Below are 15868 nucleotides of genomic sequence, written 5' to 3' on the forward strand. Positions count from 1 at the left end.
TAACTATAGCAATGATCTTCTGGGTGTTCACAAATAGATCACTGCACTATAGCAACCAGTATGTCAGGAAGAAGGCAGAACACACAGCAGTTTCCACATATACACACACACACGCACACACACATCCTCACCTCACGGATCCAGAGATACCCACATATAAATACTTCTTCATGGTACATCTCAGACACGTGAATACACAAGGATGTAGTATACATTCACAGTGACATAATCAGCTACATAACACATCATAATTCTGCAAGAATATGAATATCAACAGGATCTTGTGTCAAAAAGTGAGAGCTGTGAATTTCAGGGAAAGAGGAAAGGGGAAGAACCAATTCCTCAGGTTCTGCAGAATTGAAGTTCTGCCTCTTCTGACTCATCAAACTTTATAACCTTCCAACAACAACAACAAATGTTTATCAATAGCATGTAGTGCCTCTCCAGACTTGCAAACAAAGCTTCTGCATGCCTCTCTCAGCTTGGCGGTGGCAGGACACTCTCTCTAGTAGCAAAGCTCTGCAGTTTTCAGACACAGCAGCCTGTGCATCCTTCTGCAAATGGGGAGGGGTTCCTGCTGGCTTTGCCAAGCCCTCCACAACAACCATGGTGTTTCCTGCAAGCTCTGCTGAGACCCAGCAAAACGCCATCATGTACCACAGAACAAGAGAAGCTGTAGAAATCCCCAGCGGTGCAGTCCCACTTCTTCTTACAGAAAAAGAGAAGGAAGTGGTGAAGGCATGGAGACATGTTTGCACATACATCATCTCAAAGAGCTAAGGCAAGACAGGAGCTGGCTGAGTATACCAGACATCCAAAGGTACACAAACAGGTACAGTTTAAAACAGGCTCTGACCACATTCTATTGCTGCTTCAGCTAAGCTGGTCTAATGACCTTCCTTCAACTGCAGCAGAAGCTGGAGCTCAAGTTGGTCTGAACAAAATTGTGAAATCATCCCTTTATTGGGAAATGTTGTACCTTAGACTACATTTATAAGTGGGAGCTAATCCAGCCTTGTGGGTGTCTCCGTTTTTCCTTCTTTCTGGTATGCCTCTGGTCTGCTCTGAAAAGGCGCAGTCCTCTGATTCTGCAAGCCCTGCTACATTCTACATAAGGCTCTCAACACATAATATAAAAGCAATTTATGAACTTTAACACTCCAGCAATTTATTTCCAACAATGGCAGTTCTGACGCCGACAGGATCGCACATCACCACAAAGCAAAACGCAAGGCAGTAAATGAGACAATGGACGGTCTATAAATAAAACTGGATTGCAGGAAGTGCCTTGAAAGACTAAACAATGTGATTAAGAAACACTGTGATATTGTCCACATTTGGTAGATGTTACAGGAACAGGGAATAAACACAATTAAAGCATGCAGCTGGCTTGCTGGTCATTGAGAAAAGAGACATTTACTTTTGGCAGTCTTCTACCCTGTAGAGCCTTACCAAATGCAAAGTTCCCACAATTTCTCCCCAAAGCATCAAATGCCCATAATTTGCATCTCCATCCAGTGGTCCCCTTGCTGTTCAGTGCACTGGTTCAATCAACCAGCAAAAAAATCCCCAAAAAACGAAAAAGTATTTTTGGTCATCTGTTTTTTACCATGTTTGAGTCAAACAGCTACTCAGAGGTGATACAACACAGGAGAGGGGGAGGAGAAGCGAGGTTTCTTGGCAGCAATGAGCTGTTAATCCACCTCGACAGTCAATTGAAACTGAGACCTTGGCACCTTCTGCTCCCACACTCACAGTGACGGTGTTTCCCACCTCCTCAGCAGCGCAGTCCTTGGTACTCTCAGCCTGCCGGTGTTTTGGTAATAAGCTGTCTGCTGTGCTTAAGTTTGGCTGACTCACCCAGTGCCTGACCCACAGGTTACTCCCTGCACTCCCTGCCTTGGCACCCCATCCCTGGCAGGAGGGATGCTGGAAGCCTCAGCCAGAGCCTGAATTTGGTGGCCACAACACAAAAAGAGCATCAGCTCCTTCCAGGCAGACTTGACTGAGGATAGCTTCAGCTGAGTAAGCCTTTGTTTTCCACAGTTTTATTTTCCCCCATCACATTTCCCCTACACTTTAAATTAAAAAAATCATCTGTAGACCACATATCTAAAGAGATAGAAGGGAGACCTACAAAAACCATAGAATCTACCTATTGCATGGGCAAACACATTTTCTTTTGACTGAGAAGAAGTAACTTGTGGCCCAACACCTTCCCTCCAAAGCTCACAATAAATGCTGGAGAAAAAACACTGATTCATGACCACTGGGTGTAAGTACAAAAGTAAAACAACATTACACAGCAATAAATTTGCAGAAAACTTCCATTTTCCCATGCATATGAGGGCATTAACCCCAATTTTGCTATAGCAAGTTGTGGGCTATCTTGACTCACACAGGAAGAAAGGTTTAAGAAAGCAGAGTCAAAGAAAGCTGATGGTAAGTTAATCAAATTCAGCTATGGAAAATAAGCACTTATATTCCAAAGCAAGGTGCAAGAGAAGTCTACCACATCATCCAGCAGAAAATTTCATTGTGACTAGTTTTAATGTAGGCTAGCACCGGTCTCCTACATAATTATAATTATTACTATACTATGCTTATACAGTCATAAAACACAAAGCAAAGTGACAGATCTTTAACTAATACAAATGGATGTAGTCCCACTTCTCCCACCAGTAGACCAACTCAAAGATAACAATGTGGTCTGAATGCTGAAAAGCATATAAAATCATCACTTTGTTTCTGCTTCTCAGTGGCCGTCCTAGTCAAATGTGCTGACTTCTTCTTTCCTAATTTATATTCTTATGAATCCAGTGCAACATGATAATTTAGTTTCATTCTACCTATGTGACAATGTCAGACATAAATATTCTTTTTGGGGTTTCTTTAAGGCCAAAATTGATGTTCAGCTGTCATCCCAAAAGTAGGACTGTAAAGAAAATGCTACAACCTACAGTGCTGACAGTTCAAAATTACCTACTGTTTATTCCCAGGGTACACAGTGTGTTAGACACTGCCCAGCAAATTAAAGAAGGCACAAATCCTGGTTTGAAATTGTTCTAATTTAGTAAGCAATTTTCATTATGTGCATGAAGAACTGTTTTCAGCTGCTTTTTGTTATGCCAGCAGAAGTCAAACAGTGAAAAGGATAGGGATGTCACTGATAGGTCTAGTTATGGAGTTTTCTCTAGTACAATTCCTTTTTTTCTCCCAGTGGGATCTGAGAAGCACTGACATGTAAGAGCAACTTTCCAACTTATTTTTACAACTTTTATTTTCAAGGCAGAATCTGAAGGCAAGCAGGACGGATATGCAGGCATGAATGTAGGAAGGGAAGGAGGGAGTCAGAGGAAAAGGAAGGCAAATTCCCATTGTTTTTCCTAATGCATGCAAGGAGATATAACCTGGAGAATGTTAAAGCAACTTACATGCTCAACAGCAAACTATTTTATAATTTGAGGGGGGAAAATCCACAACCAAAGCATGTCTACCACTTGAACATACGTTTTTCCATCAACATGATTTTGCAGAACTATGACAGATTATCCCGTTAAAGTGTCAATTTTGCAATTTATTGCTATTACCACATGCAGTACATTTATGCATTTCAACCATACTATGAAGGAATTCCTGTGGTCTACTAAGTCAGAGTAATAAACATCCAAGTTGGAAATCAAAGTATGTTAAATTTAATGTAAAAATACACAGATATGCAAGCTCTCGATTTACCTGCCTGCTCTGACAGATGCATTCAGCACAAATGTCAGTAAAATATATTGAATTTTCTCCTTCTACCTATGCACTGCATGTGGAAAACATGATTTTATTTGTGTCTGAAATTAGTTCCCAGTGGAACTCTTTTTTTTTCAAACTTGTTTTGCAATTTCATTGGCACTTTCCATACAAAGACCTTGAAGTACTTTAAATGAAGTTATCAGAGCACATCTCTCAAGAAATAAATTCTATTCTTACTCCACAGACAGAAGAAAAATGCAAGGCTAATAGGAGCTATATGACTTGCAGCTCTACTCACAAATGTAAACAGCAGCCTAGCACAGCTTATTTCTTGTTTTACAGAAGAGAGGTAACACTCAAAGAGCAGGTCAGCTCATTTCACAAGTAGCTCGAGTAAGAAAATTAATAATTAGGAAGTGATTGAAGGAATGCCATGTGTATTTGAGAATTTAATAAAACAAAGCACTTGTTCCTCTAGCCTGGACAAAAGGCAGCACATACATCACCTGGAGCTGGCACAGATCCTGCCACCCTCTGACACAGGCAGGTTTTTGCATGGCATTTCTTGAAGGTGATGGGAAAGCAGGGCAGTGAGGGCATCAGGGTCAAACAGGATGTAGTGGGTGCTGGCAGGGAGCTGAGCCCTGGCCGGGCCCACAGCAGGAGGAGAGGCACAGCTCCCTCTGCTCAGCACCTTATGTAAAGAACCACTTCTTGTCAAAGCTCATCAGCTTCCTCCGCTTTGCTCCTGCCGGCCCTGCAAACAGAAACTAAGTGGCAAGTTCAGCTGGAAGGTCCCTCGGGGACCAAGTCTGATTAACGATTTTAGAAAGATAATCCAACGCTGGATTAATATCCCCCAAGAGAGTTATTTTTGGAGTTAAACTGCATGACTGAACAGCTGAGTCTAAGGAGCTGTAAACATGCTCTACCATCTCTACAACAAATGAAAACAGGGCAGAGAAGCCAGGGGCTGGATGTACACTTTGTGTACATAAAAAGGCTTTCATGTTGCCTTTTTCCTTCTTAGGCATTCAGTGCTATTCACCCCTGAACCAGACAGGAGTCAAAGGCGCAGCAGACCCATGTCAATAAAATCTGTGAATGTTTTGACACAAATGGTAGATAAAGTTGTACAGAAGCTATTAATTATATTCTAGTAAGGGATAGGAAAACTGCAGCTGTCTCAAAAAGCAGGCAACCTGGGTGGGGGGTGCTACCCCTCTGCAGCAGCCACCAACACTGCAGGAACACCTCAACTGGCTTCCATGGTTCAGAGCAGTCCATCAGCTGCCAAACAGGAACATTTCTTTGATGCTGAGCCCTAAGTCTGCTGATTTGTAAAGCATCATTAGACCAGGAGTGAAATATTTATTATTTCAAAATGAGCTTTGGACCCTTCAGGTTTAAATACACCACCCTTCTTCTCCAGAATATGTGGAGACCTAGAATTTGAGGAGATTTGAGGATTACAGGCGTCAAACCTAGAGAACGGGGCAGTTTTTGCCACTGGTGAAGCTGTCCAGGAAAGACAACTAATAGTTGCGTGGTTGTCACCTATCTCATTCCCAGCATACCCATAACCTTTCTTCACAATTTCATTCCAAGTATTTTCTCTATCCACAGTCATCTTATTCATCTTCCTGGGAAGCATTTTATATGGTTGAGTTTTCACTATGTTTGACAGGCCAGACCAGTTTCAAATAGAGCACTCTTCAAAACTAGAGAGCAAAAAAGGCTTTAAAGAGTGCTTCAAAAGAAAAGGTGGAAGAAAACAAAATAGATTGGGTGTACTCAGAATATAAGCATGAAAGCTGTCCGGTCTTGCTTTTAAAGCACTTTGTTTTTAATATCAGAAAAATTTAGGTACTTCTTTAACATGAACTCCTCCACTTCTTGGAAGATCATTCTCCTTTTACTAAGGAACTCCTAGTTAGATGTCTATAATTCATAAGAGGACAAAAAACTTAGTTTTGATTACTCAAGTTTCTATTTCAAACTTTGTGGCAATTTAATTAACTCACGTATAACATCCAGTCAGATAGAGATGTTTGTTTACTAAAGACATTAATATCTGAGCTCTTTAAACTAGACACCAGGAAAGTATCAAACTTAAGTACTCAAAAGACCAATAATTAAATAAATTTAATTCCAATAAATAAATAAATTAAATAAAATACTAATTTTAAAAAATTCACAAAAAACCTAGATGAAACCAAAATGCACCACCACAAGCCCCCCACCAACAGAAATCCAGCAAAGATCTATGGCTTCACAAAAAAACCCATGATTTTTCAACCATGCTGAGTACCTGCCTAACATATGAATTTCAAGACCATGGCAGATATCTAGTACAGAAAAAAAACAAAATGCTACTCTGAACACAATCTATAACTTAATCTACTTAAACTTTTCACAGTTTGTCAGATCTTGCCCACTTCATTCGGGGTTGTTTCTCATCATTTGACTTGACTCCAGATGTTTCTAAACTGAAGCAAGTAGCAAAAAAATATTCCTTAAAATCCAGTTAAATATAGTTTTCTTTTCCCACCTTTCAGGGTAGTCTCATATAAATAACCTGCGAGGTAGAAAGGAAGCGATGGGGAAAATGTAAAACCTCAATTTCAGCCAGCGGTCCTACTGTTCTTAAAGAGCTGCAAGTTAAAAATCAAAGTTCTCAGCATAAGAAATTTGGAGGGCAGAAGAAAGGAAAAAAGAACATTGACACTGTGAAACAACAAAATAAAGCAATGCAAAACATCGCAGCTCGAAAGGATGGAGGCTTTTTTTTGTTTGTTTGTTTGGGAGGGGGAGAAGGTAAAGGGGTGGTGCTTTTTAATGTTTAAACTAAGCACACTCCAAAGGAGTCCCATGAAACTGAGAACTGAATAACTTTATTACATGCTGGTTGAAAACAAGCTGAAAAGAAACAGAGAAAGTTTATCAAAAGTGCTGTGAATGTTGAATAAAACTCAGTTAAGGGTAAAAATTAAGAAAATGTCACAGTCCTCTTTTCAACTACTGGCATGATCTGGCTATGGTACCTCATACTTTCCTGGCATTTGGATATATCAGGGGGGCTAGAAAGGACACAAAAAAAAAAAGCACCTTGAGTCAAGATGATACTACAGCAGAAACTGAATCAAAACAAGGATGACTGACTATATCCCAGTTTTATAAAGGAGATAACAGATACAAGAAGATAAGCTCAAAGTTGGGGAAAACCCTAAACTTCCTGCTGGAAGGAAGATGAAGAAGCAGTATAAAAAACAAAGATAATTTGCTACCCTATCAATGTTTATTATACATCCAGAGGAATTAATGGAACTGCTAGGAAGTTAGCAGTCAAATGGAGGAAGAGAGGGCAACAAAGATGTGTGAATGGTGAAGGAAAGAACCAGGTTAACTGACAGCCCAGACAGGATGTTGAAGGTTGAAACAAACAGCATTATTTTCTAATGTAATCATTCTGCATTGAAAAATCCTACAGAAAAGAGTAATACTGATATTCCACAGTGCATAAGCATAATGCTCATCATAAGTAAGAAAAACAGGAAAATAAAGGGTGGATACCTTTTGTGAGTCTGGGGAGGGCACAACAATTTTAAAGACACCAGCCTTTTATCAGGCACTAGAAGCCATCCAAAGGAGGGCTGTAAAGAAGGTGAAGGATCTAGAGGGGAATTCATATGAGGAGCAGCTGAGGTCACTCGGCTTGCTCAGCCTGGAGGAGACCTCACTGCAGTCAGCAGCTTCCTTATGAAGGAAAGTGGAAGGGCAGGCACTGATTTCTTCCCTCTGGAGACCAGCGAGAGGACCCAAGAGAATGGCATGAAGCTGAGTCGGAGGGGGTTAGGTTGGATATTAGGAAAAGGTTTTTCACCCAGAGGGTGATTGGGCACTGGAACATGCTCCCAAGGGAAATGGTCACAGCACAAAACTCTGTCTGAGTTCAAGAAGTGTTTGAGCAGCGCTCTTGGGCACATGGTGTGACCCTTGGGGTGTCCTGTGCAGGCTAGGAGTTGGACTCAGTGATCCCCATGGGTCCCTTCCAACTCAGAACCTTCTATGATACCGTAAAAGATAACAAAAAACAAGAGAAGGAAAGAAACTGCCTGTCAGTAATCTTGCAGCAGAAACACTTACTGCAATCCGTGCATCAAAACATCTAACAGTCAAAATGCCCCATGTTTTTCTGACTTTCTAGCACTATACAGTCTCTGAATCCACCCCTGCAGGCTTCTAGCTCTCTGTCAGTTCACTCTTATAGTCACAAAAAAATAATTTGTCCTTAACATTTGTGGACTTCCCAGTGCTGGCTCTCTGAAGGACATTCAGCAAAATTAGACAGCGTATGGAAAAAGCAGTGATGGCCATTCAGGAAAAGAAAGCCTGGCACAGTTAATATTAAAGACTTTGCCTATAGCTAACGTTTGTGGAATAACTTGAGCTATTCTGCATTAAATAGAATGTCAAGACTAAGCCAGAATTTTAATGGACATTGTGAAACTCACCTTGGAAACAGAAATACTAAAGAACAGACACAGACACAGTTGCATCCCAAAACAACTACTGTGCACATGCCCATCCTGAACACTGGTGTCACCCTGCTTTGCTGAGCACTGCTCAGCTGGTTTACCTGCAGGCCTGGAATCCTGTTCTGGGGACATCCCAAAAGATAATCACCCTCTTTTTCAATACTGACACATACCTTGGGCCCATTGTTTATAATTCTAGATCAAGTGGAGCTTGCATACCTGAACAATCATTTCAGTTATAAAGTCAGGTTAACCATAAGATCACTGTAAGGTAAGATACAAGCAAGAAGAGCAAAGAACACAAGAACAGGGCAAACTCCAGGTTCACACAGCCAGAACACAGACTGTTTTGGAGGGGTCCAAGAAACCTTTTGGAACAAATCTGACTGCAAGATATTAGCAGTGCCAACACTGCTCACCCAGCCCATTTCCAAGGGAGATATGTTCTGCATAAAGCTTGGTAAACTGCATTAAATGTGACACTTGCTAATAGGAGATCCAGGTATTTTAGCATGAGACTATCCCTTACTCGTCTCTCTATTGCAAAACTGTAGAGAACAGCAGATGACCCTGTTTGAGCAGGGCAGTTGGCGAGATGACTTCCAGGAGTCCCTTCCAGCCTCAACCATTCTGTGATTCTCTAATTACACTGATGTGCTGTCTCTAAGCACTCTTGAAGTCATAGCCTGCCCATCTGTGTTCCAGTATTGTGCCTTTTCTGTACTTAAGCGGGCACACCATGAGCAAAAAGACCTTCTTTTGTAGCAGGTTGCCTTCTATGGCAAAATAAGATTCTTACAATACACTAAAATCAGCTGTTGCAACTTATGAACAACAATCTCCATAACTCTTCCCATCTTGCAACCAAGGGCAGTCATTCAAAGAATATCCCAGACTTTCATAACTTGAACTAAAATTTTAAAGATCAAGGTGGAACTTTAGTTCTGACAAGAAAACCGCCATAAAATGTGTTTGTGTTACAGACGAATACATGACATTCAAGCACTGGATACAATTTGTGGTCACCCCATAATTTTACTGCACACTTTGCTCAACATTAAAATTTGCATGACCCAGGGAAAGAGGAAAGAATGATGCAAACATCATCCTTTATTGGTTTGAATCATAAGCTCTAGGGAGCCATGCAGTTTAAGCAGCAGACAACAGCTGAAAAGTGTACTGTCTCTCCCTTTTAGCAGGGACAGCAAGACAGGTAATGAGTTCACTCAGAAATTACAACCCACATGTGAACTTAAACCACAATTGAATTTAATTTATGCTGTCATGCTGGGCTATTTGAAAAAAAGGGGGAGATGGAAGAGGGAGAGGATAGCCATCACTTCAAACACTGCAGTTGAAGCTATTCACAGGTGTTATTAATATCTATTGTCTTACTATTAGTAAAAAAGTGGGAACATTTTCATGAAGAAACTTGACACATGAAAAATACCAGCTTGTCTAGTAAACATGTTCACTTCATTGTTCAGGTAAAAAGTCACTATCAATTAAAAAGTCACCTTCTTAGTAGTACATATGATCTGTTTCTCCAAGTCTCTTATATTTAGTAAGGAACTATCATTTTGAGGGTCCTCTAAGACTCCTGAGATGACTACAGCTAATACTCTGTCAAAAGTTGATGACAGCACAGCTGTGTTTGCCCTTTGCCACGCTCCAGTTGAAGCTCCTGCTCCAGCCTCTCTGGGAACATGCGGAGTTATGCCAAGAATGAGCAAAACACTCACTGTTTCCAAATTGGCTAATCAACAGACTGAGAGCTTAACCTCCCCACAATACACGCAGACAAGCAACAAGCACTGAGGACTGAACTGTGCCAGCCACATTATTCAGCAAGATGACTCGTGGCAGTTTTCTTCCCAGGAGCCAGAACATCAATTGTCACCGACGATGCTGCAACTCAATCAAACTTCTATCAAAACACCCATTCAAGATGAACCAGCACTTGCTGTGTGATGCTTCACTCTATTATCCTAAAAACAAATGAGTAACTCAAATAACTCCTGCATGGAACCAACCAACTTGGTTCCATGGAGGAGTTATTGCCCAGCATTTTACCTGCTAAGAACTTAAAAATGCTGACTGCAGAACAAGAAGGTGCTGGCAGCAAAAGGCAAAAGGACACTATGCTTTTGCTGAATAATAATATGCATACCTCTAACTTCTGTGTAGCCAAAAAAAATGGATCCCCATAACTCTTTCATGTTAAAAATATTGTGATACATACATCATCCTGAGCCACCATCCTTAAAATTTTTCTGCTCCAAAAAGTTCTCTGAATGGCAAGTCCAGTTCCACAGCAGATCTGATGTCTGCTTCCCCAGTGTCACATCTTTGCCTCCCTCTCCCCAGTGTCACATCTTTGCCTCCCTCTCCCCAGTGCCAGCACTAGCACTTTTCCAGGATACCAGTTCAGAGAGATGAAGTGTCTAAAAAGTAACCCACAAAACAGAAACAAAGACAGATTTTCAGACAGATTAGCCCCTTGAATGCATTCAGCACTCACTCACCCAAGCTTCAGGACCCCAACAAGCAATGTGTAAGGCCAAAAAGGAAAACAGGAATATAACCTCCTGATTTTAAACTTTTTCACCGGTGCAAAGCTCATGGCCGACAGCTGAGATTCAATTCCATAGAGAAGAATGATGTAAAAGTATGCCATTACTAAGTTCATTACAGTATGTCTCATTAATTCAATGAGCTGCTTTATAATTGTAACAGACATTAAAAGATTAAAGTATTTGGAATAAATCCAAGTACATTTTCAGTGCTCTGATGATTGCCAGAGTCTGTATCTTCAGAAATACAGAGTAATACCCCATTACCAAGTACCCCTTGAGAGAAACCATGGTTTATCCTTCTTGCTTTCAGATTTCAGTGGTCCCAAATTAAATTTTCCCATTGCACTTGTGGGTGAGGGGTGGCAAATCTGTTCAGGTAACTGTCTACTTCAGTTTGATATGTTAGAACTGTTTCCAAATAAAGCTGTCAACTGAAGTTGACCATTTTGAACTTCCTGGAGGGCTAACACCTGGCTGGAAAATCCTTTGTGTGCAAACAGCATTACGGAAACAAAGCCAAACACATAACTCTATGGCACCTTTAGTCTGTAATTCAACAGTAATTTAACATCATTAGATCTCTGCTGTTCAAGCAGTAAGGGTGATTTAGGTATCAATCACTTTAAAAGAGAATGAAGTCCTCTTTCTGCTCTTCAGTCATGCATTTCTACTCTGCTGTGAAGCATTTCTACTCTCTGTGAAGACTAAAGAACATCCTTACTGGTTTGGCAGCAGGGCAACAATGGCAAGGACAGAGCCTAACCTGCACTCAATTTTACGCAAAATTAAGCAGTATTCACAGGTTGTACTGAAAGTACAAGAGTTCCAAAAAGCTACAATGCACATCTCTACAGAAAGAATATTCCATTTTCTTCTCATTGATGCAGTCCTCGAGCTGCATTCTCAGAATCACAGATAGAGCCCATCAGAAGATGTTAATCTGGAGTAAATGTGATCAGGAAAGAGATGCCCCATTTCCAAAGCTGACACAGAAAAACCTGCCCTGTAACAAGTGGACTCCCCATCTCTTCCATTTTCCCCTTCTCCTAACAAGGGATTTGGCTGTTCTGTCAGAGCTGGATCTGACTTCCTTCTATCTTATCTGGAAGATACATGTGGGGCTCACAATGTCATGTTCTCCACAGTATGCAGCTCCCAACTGCTTCTTCTTGATCTGGGCATACAAACATCTTAACACAAGGAATGAAAGAAAATATTCTTTTGAAGTTTCCTTTTCACCTGTCTCATTCTCCAGACTCTGCAGCAGATTCCCAGGGGCCACACCACCTTCACAAGCTCTTTTGTCAGTGTGTTAAAGAATTTTATTTTTTTCAGTCACATCTTACCTTGCTGGTCTCACCCACTGTTCCAACAATTTTGACTAAGACTGGGGGAGGAGGCTGGAAAGATTACACTAACTCTAATTAAGGCACTTGAGGAAAATTCTGAAGCAGAAGTGTCCATAGGTAAATATGCTGCATCAGTCCAGGACACAGTCTAATTCTCCCATATAAACAAGTCAGAAAAATGTATTCTAGCATTTGCAAAACAAACCTCTTGAGACACAAGAACCCCGTATTCTCATTTGACCTTGGTGTACTTCAGAAAATGTAATCATTAGCAGCTAGGATAAGAGAAAGACCACAAAAAAAAAAAAAAAAAAAAAAAAAAAAAAAAAAAAAAACCACCAAAAAAAAAACCACCTGCAAATCGACCCTATATCTTCCAAGTTTGTTCCCCAAAGCACTAATTAAAGAGGACTCTCTACCACATGTAGCAATCACACTGTTTAAATGAACAGAGAGTTCTGCTTCAAAGACAAAGATGCTAAACTTGGAAGCAAGAACACTTGTGTTTAATTTTCTTTTATTCAAAGGCTTGGTGTGTGGCAATGTACTTGCCCTTTGGTTCTCTGTGACTCCAACCACCAAGTACAAAATGGAGCAGCACATTTCCTCAGAGCAGTTGAGAGGCATTTAGAAGCTACAGGAGATTGTATCTAAAGAATGCTGAGAGATTACCCAGAATGGGCAGCTTCCTTATTTATTCATGTGATTGGACAGACTACTCCCCCAGATCTTCCTATATTTCACCCTTCCCAGCCCTCAAGGCCCTGAAAGTAGAGAATAGATTACCTATTCTTGCTACCATCCTTAGACTCAATACAACACCTTCCATTAAAACAAGATTAGAAGTGAAGATGCAGCTTTGGGGTCTGCTGGAAATGATCTGTGCTCTTTTTGAGCATTTTAGAGCAATTATCCATAAGACAGGGCTTCTCACAAGGCTGCCAGATATGCACTCTTGGATGGGACAGAAGGGACCAAATCCTTTTTTGGCTATGTTTATTTTCCAAAGTGTTTTAATTATCTTACTCTGCCAAATTAAAAGATTCATTTCCAAGACAAAATGACAAATATACTTCTAGGTGACTACATGCTTTAAACCAAGTCAGCAAGGGAAACTATTTTCCCAGGCAAAACAAAAGCTACACCATTATTGTCATTTAAGCTAAGACTGAAAGAGCACACAGAACATGCTGTAAGGACCAAGCCTGAAACCTCACTGCCATTCTCTTTACCTATAAAGCTGTTTTTCTTTACCTTAAGCATCCCCCAGGCACGCACAAATGTCTGCAGGGCCAATCAAAATGCAAATACTGTGAAACAGCTAAGCAAGCAACTACTGCTTGTCTATCACATTCTTCCTTTTACTCAGACTTTCATCATTTAATACAAGTGACTTTGCCAAACTCCGTGTGCTTTGGTTTTAGAGCACCGAAAGTTTAAGCTGTTCTCTACTCAGAAATAATCTGTCATCTGTTTCATTGGCTCAGCCATTCCTGGCAACTGCCTTACTTTCAGCACACCCATGACAGGAAGACACCCCTGTCCTGTCACAGTTACCTCTTTCTGGACCCAAATAATCTCTGTAGCTTTACACAATAGGATTAATGCATGGCTGCTGACTATCCTACTCTCCTGCCTTTGCGTTTAATAATTTCATTGCTGAAGTGGAAATACAGATGTTAACAGAGACAGGCACATGACAGAAAACGCTCGCCTCTTGCTTTGAAGATGCAAAACGCGACAGCAAGATGAAAAATCCCACAGCTACGAAGGATGCCAATTTTCTCAAGAACTGTTTCATCTCTAACAAGATCAAACTGAACTATTGCCAGTAAATTGAGGAGGTGCCTGTTTTAACAGTTCCTTTTCTGAATGTGTTACTATTTCCGCAGGTTAATTAACCAACCTTATTTAAGAAATAGGAATCCGATCTTAAAAGGAAGAAGGCAGCAAGGTAGCTTTGCGTGCCACCAGCCAAGTCATCTCTATACTATTTATTGCTGCTTTCTGTTAGGAGAAACTTAACCATGCCAAAGGTTGGCAGTTTTCTCTAGGAGCTAAGAAGTAAAAAGCCTTGTTGAGCACATTTTCCTTTCAAGCTGCCACAACACATGTCATGATGTATTCAGCACAGCTATTAGGCTGTGTGTGAGAGGAAAGGCTACAGGTCTCTGCCAGCAAACCGTGGCCCTCTAAATTTTCAAATTTCCAGGAATGTATTACATTTCTACATAGATGACTAAGATAGTAATGATAAACCTGAAGGGTGTTTTTAGGCACTTTTAGATTAAATGTTATCTAAGGCATGATTTGACCTTGATCTGCTTTTAGGTTTTTTTAATTATTGACTTATGTGCAATAAAAGTCACTGGAGGAAAAAACATTTGTATTTAAGATCCTATTTTTGCTTTTGCATGACTTTAAAGTAATGACAGTTTTAAGAACCACTAAAGTAAGCATGGATTAGACTTTAATGTGCTTTCAGTACATAAAATTTTCAAATGATCAACTCTTAGAAAGAATAGCAACTGTCAGGAGTTTTACCATGTCCTTTTTAGCAAGGATGAAAAAGGGAAATATTTATTTATTCTTAAACAGGACATTCGTTCATAGAAGAAATCTAAGCACAATACATTTAGTCTAGGCTGTACAATTCATCTCTCTCACCTTTGACCCTTTTTTCTCCTTTTCTTTTCTGACAGTGTTTTATTTCCCTTTACACCACCCATTTTTTAAGCCATCTTCCACTTCCTCAAAGAGACTACAATTCACACACGCACCAACCATTTTTTTCCAGGTGGAGATTTTGTACCAACTGCTGAACTTTCATCTCAGCCTAAGTACATCCCAACTGACATGCAACAGACACATTTCAACCCTCACCAATATCTCTCTGCACTTTACAGGCTTTTAAAACACGGGGAAGCAAGACTTTCAACTGCCAGTTTGGGAAATACAGAAGTGCACATTGATATTTCATTCTTCCTATATTTTTTTTTAAATGTCAGATCAAAACAACCTATGCTCTGCAGAAGCCAATTGCAGTAGCTTTTGTGAAGGTTAAAAGTTCAAAGAAGAAAGCTGGTTTCTTCATTTAGCAGCCTCTTTCAACAATACTGATAAAGAGACACTGAAGGGAGAATGGTTGTGCAGGTATGGCAGCAAGGGGGATGAGAGGACAGGTCTAAAATTCTTTAATTCTCTTATTTATGACTCTCTCTCTCTCTCTTTGACCTTACCCCCTTCAGGGGACACTGTCCCAAATACTAACAACCAGCAATGAGAAAAAGCTACAAGAAACACACATTTCCTGCTGTCTTCCTCAACACTCACAGAGCAAATGGTCCCCAAAGCACACCTCACCCTGCAGCCTTTGGGAAGACATGTTCCAGACACACAAGATGTAACCATGCAAATTATAGCTTTCTCAAGCTTGTAGGCTCACTATGCCTTCTTTCAAAATCCCCTTTCCTGCTGAGAGATATAAATCAAGCAAGCAAACTCACTCAGTGAAATCAAAACTTCACATGGCCACAAAAGGCTCTCTTTTTTCTCTCTTTTTTTTTTAAATATTAACTTTGCACATGAGCATAAGTACCAAAAGGAATGCACCAAGCATTATCTTGCATTGGTTTTTCTAATCAAAATACATGGCAAGCACAAA

General features: G+C 40.4%; 1 protein-coding gene across 5 annotated transcripts in view; it reads right to left on the bottom strand.

The window, feature by feature from the left end:
• ELMO1 (engulfment and cell motility 1) overlaps positions 1-15868 on the bottom strand; it is a 303565-nt gene that overhangs the window by 255177 nt on the left and 32520 nt on the right. The window lies entirely within an intron of this gene.

Source organism: Haemorhous mexicanus, chromosome 1 (genome assembly GCF_027477595.1).
Source record: "Haemorhous mexicanus isolate bHaeMex1 chromosome 1, bHaeMex1.pri, whole genome shotgun sequence".
Lineage (NCBI taxonomy): Eukaryota > Metazoa > Chordata > Aves > Passeriformes > Fringillidae > Haemorhous > Haemorhous mexicanus.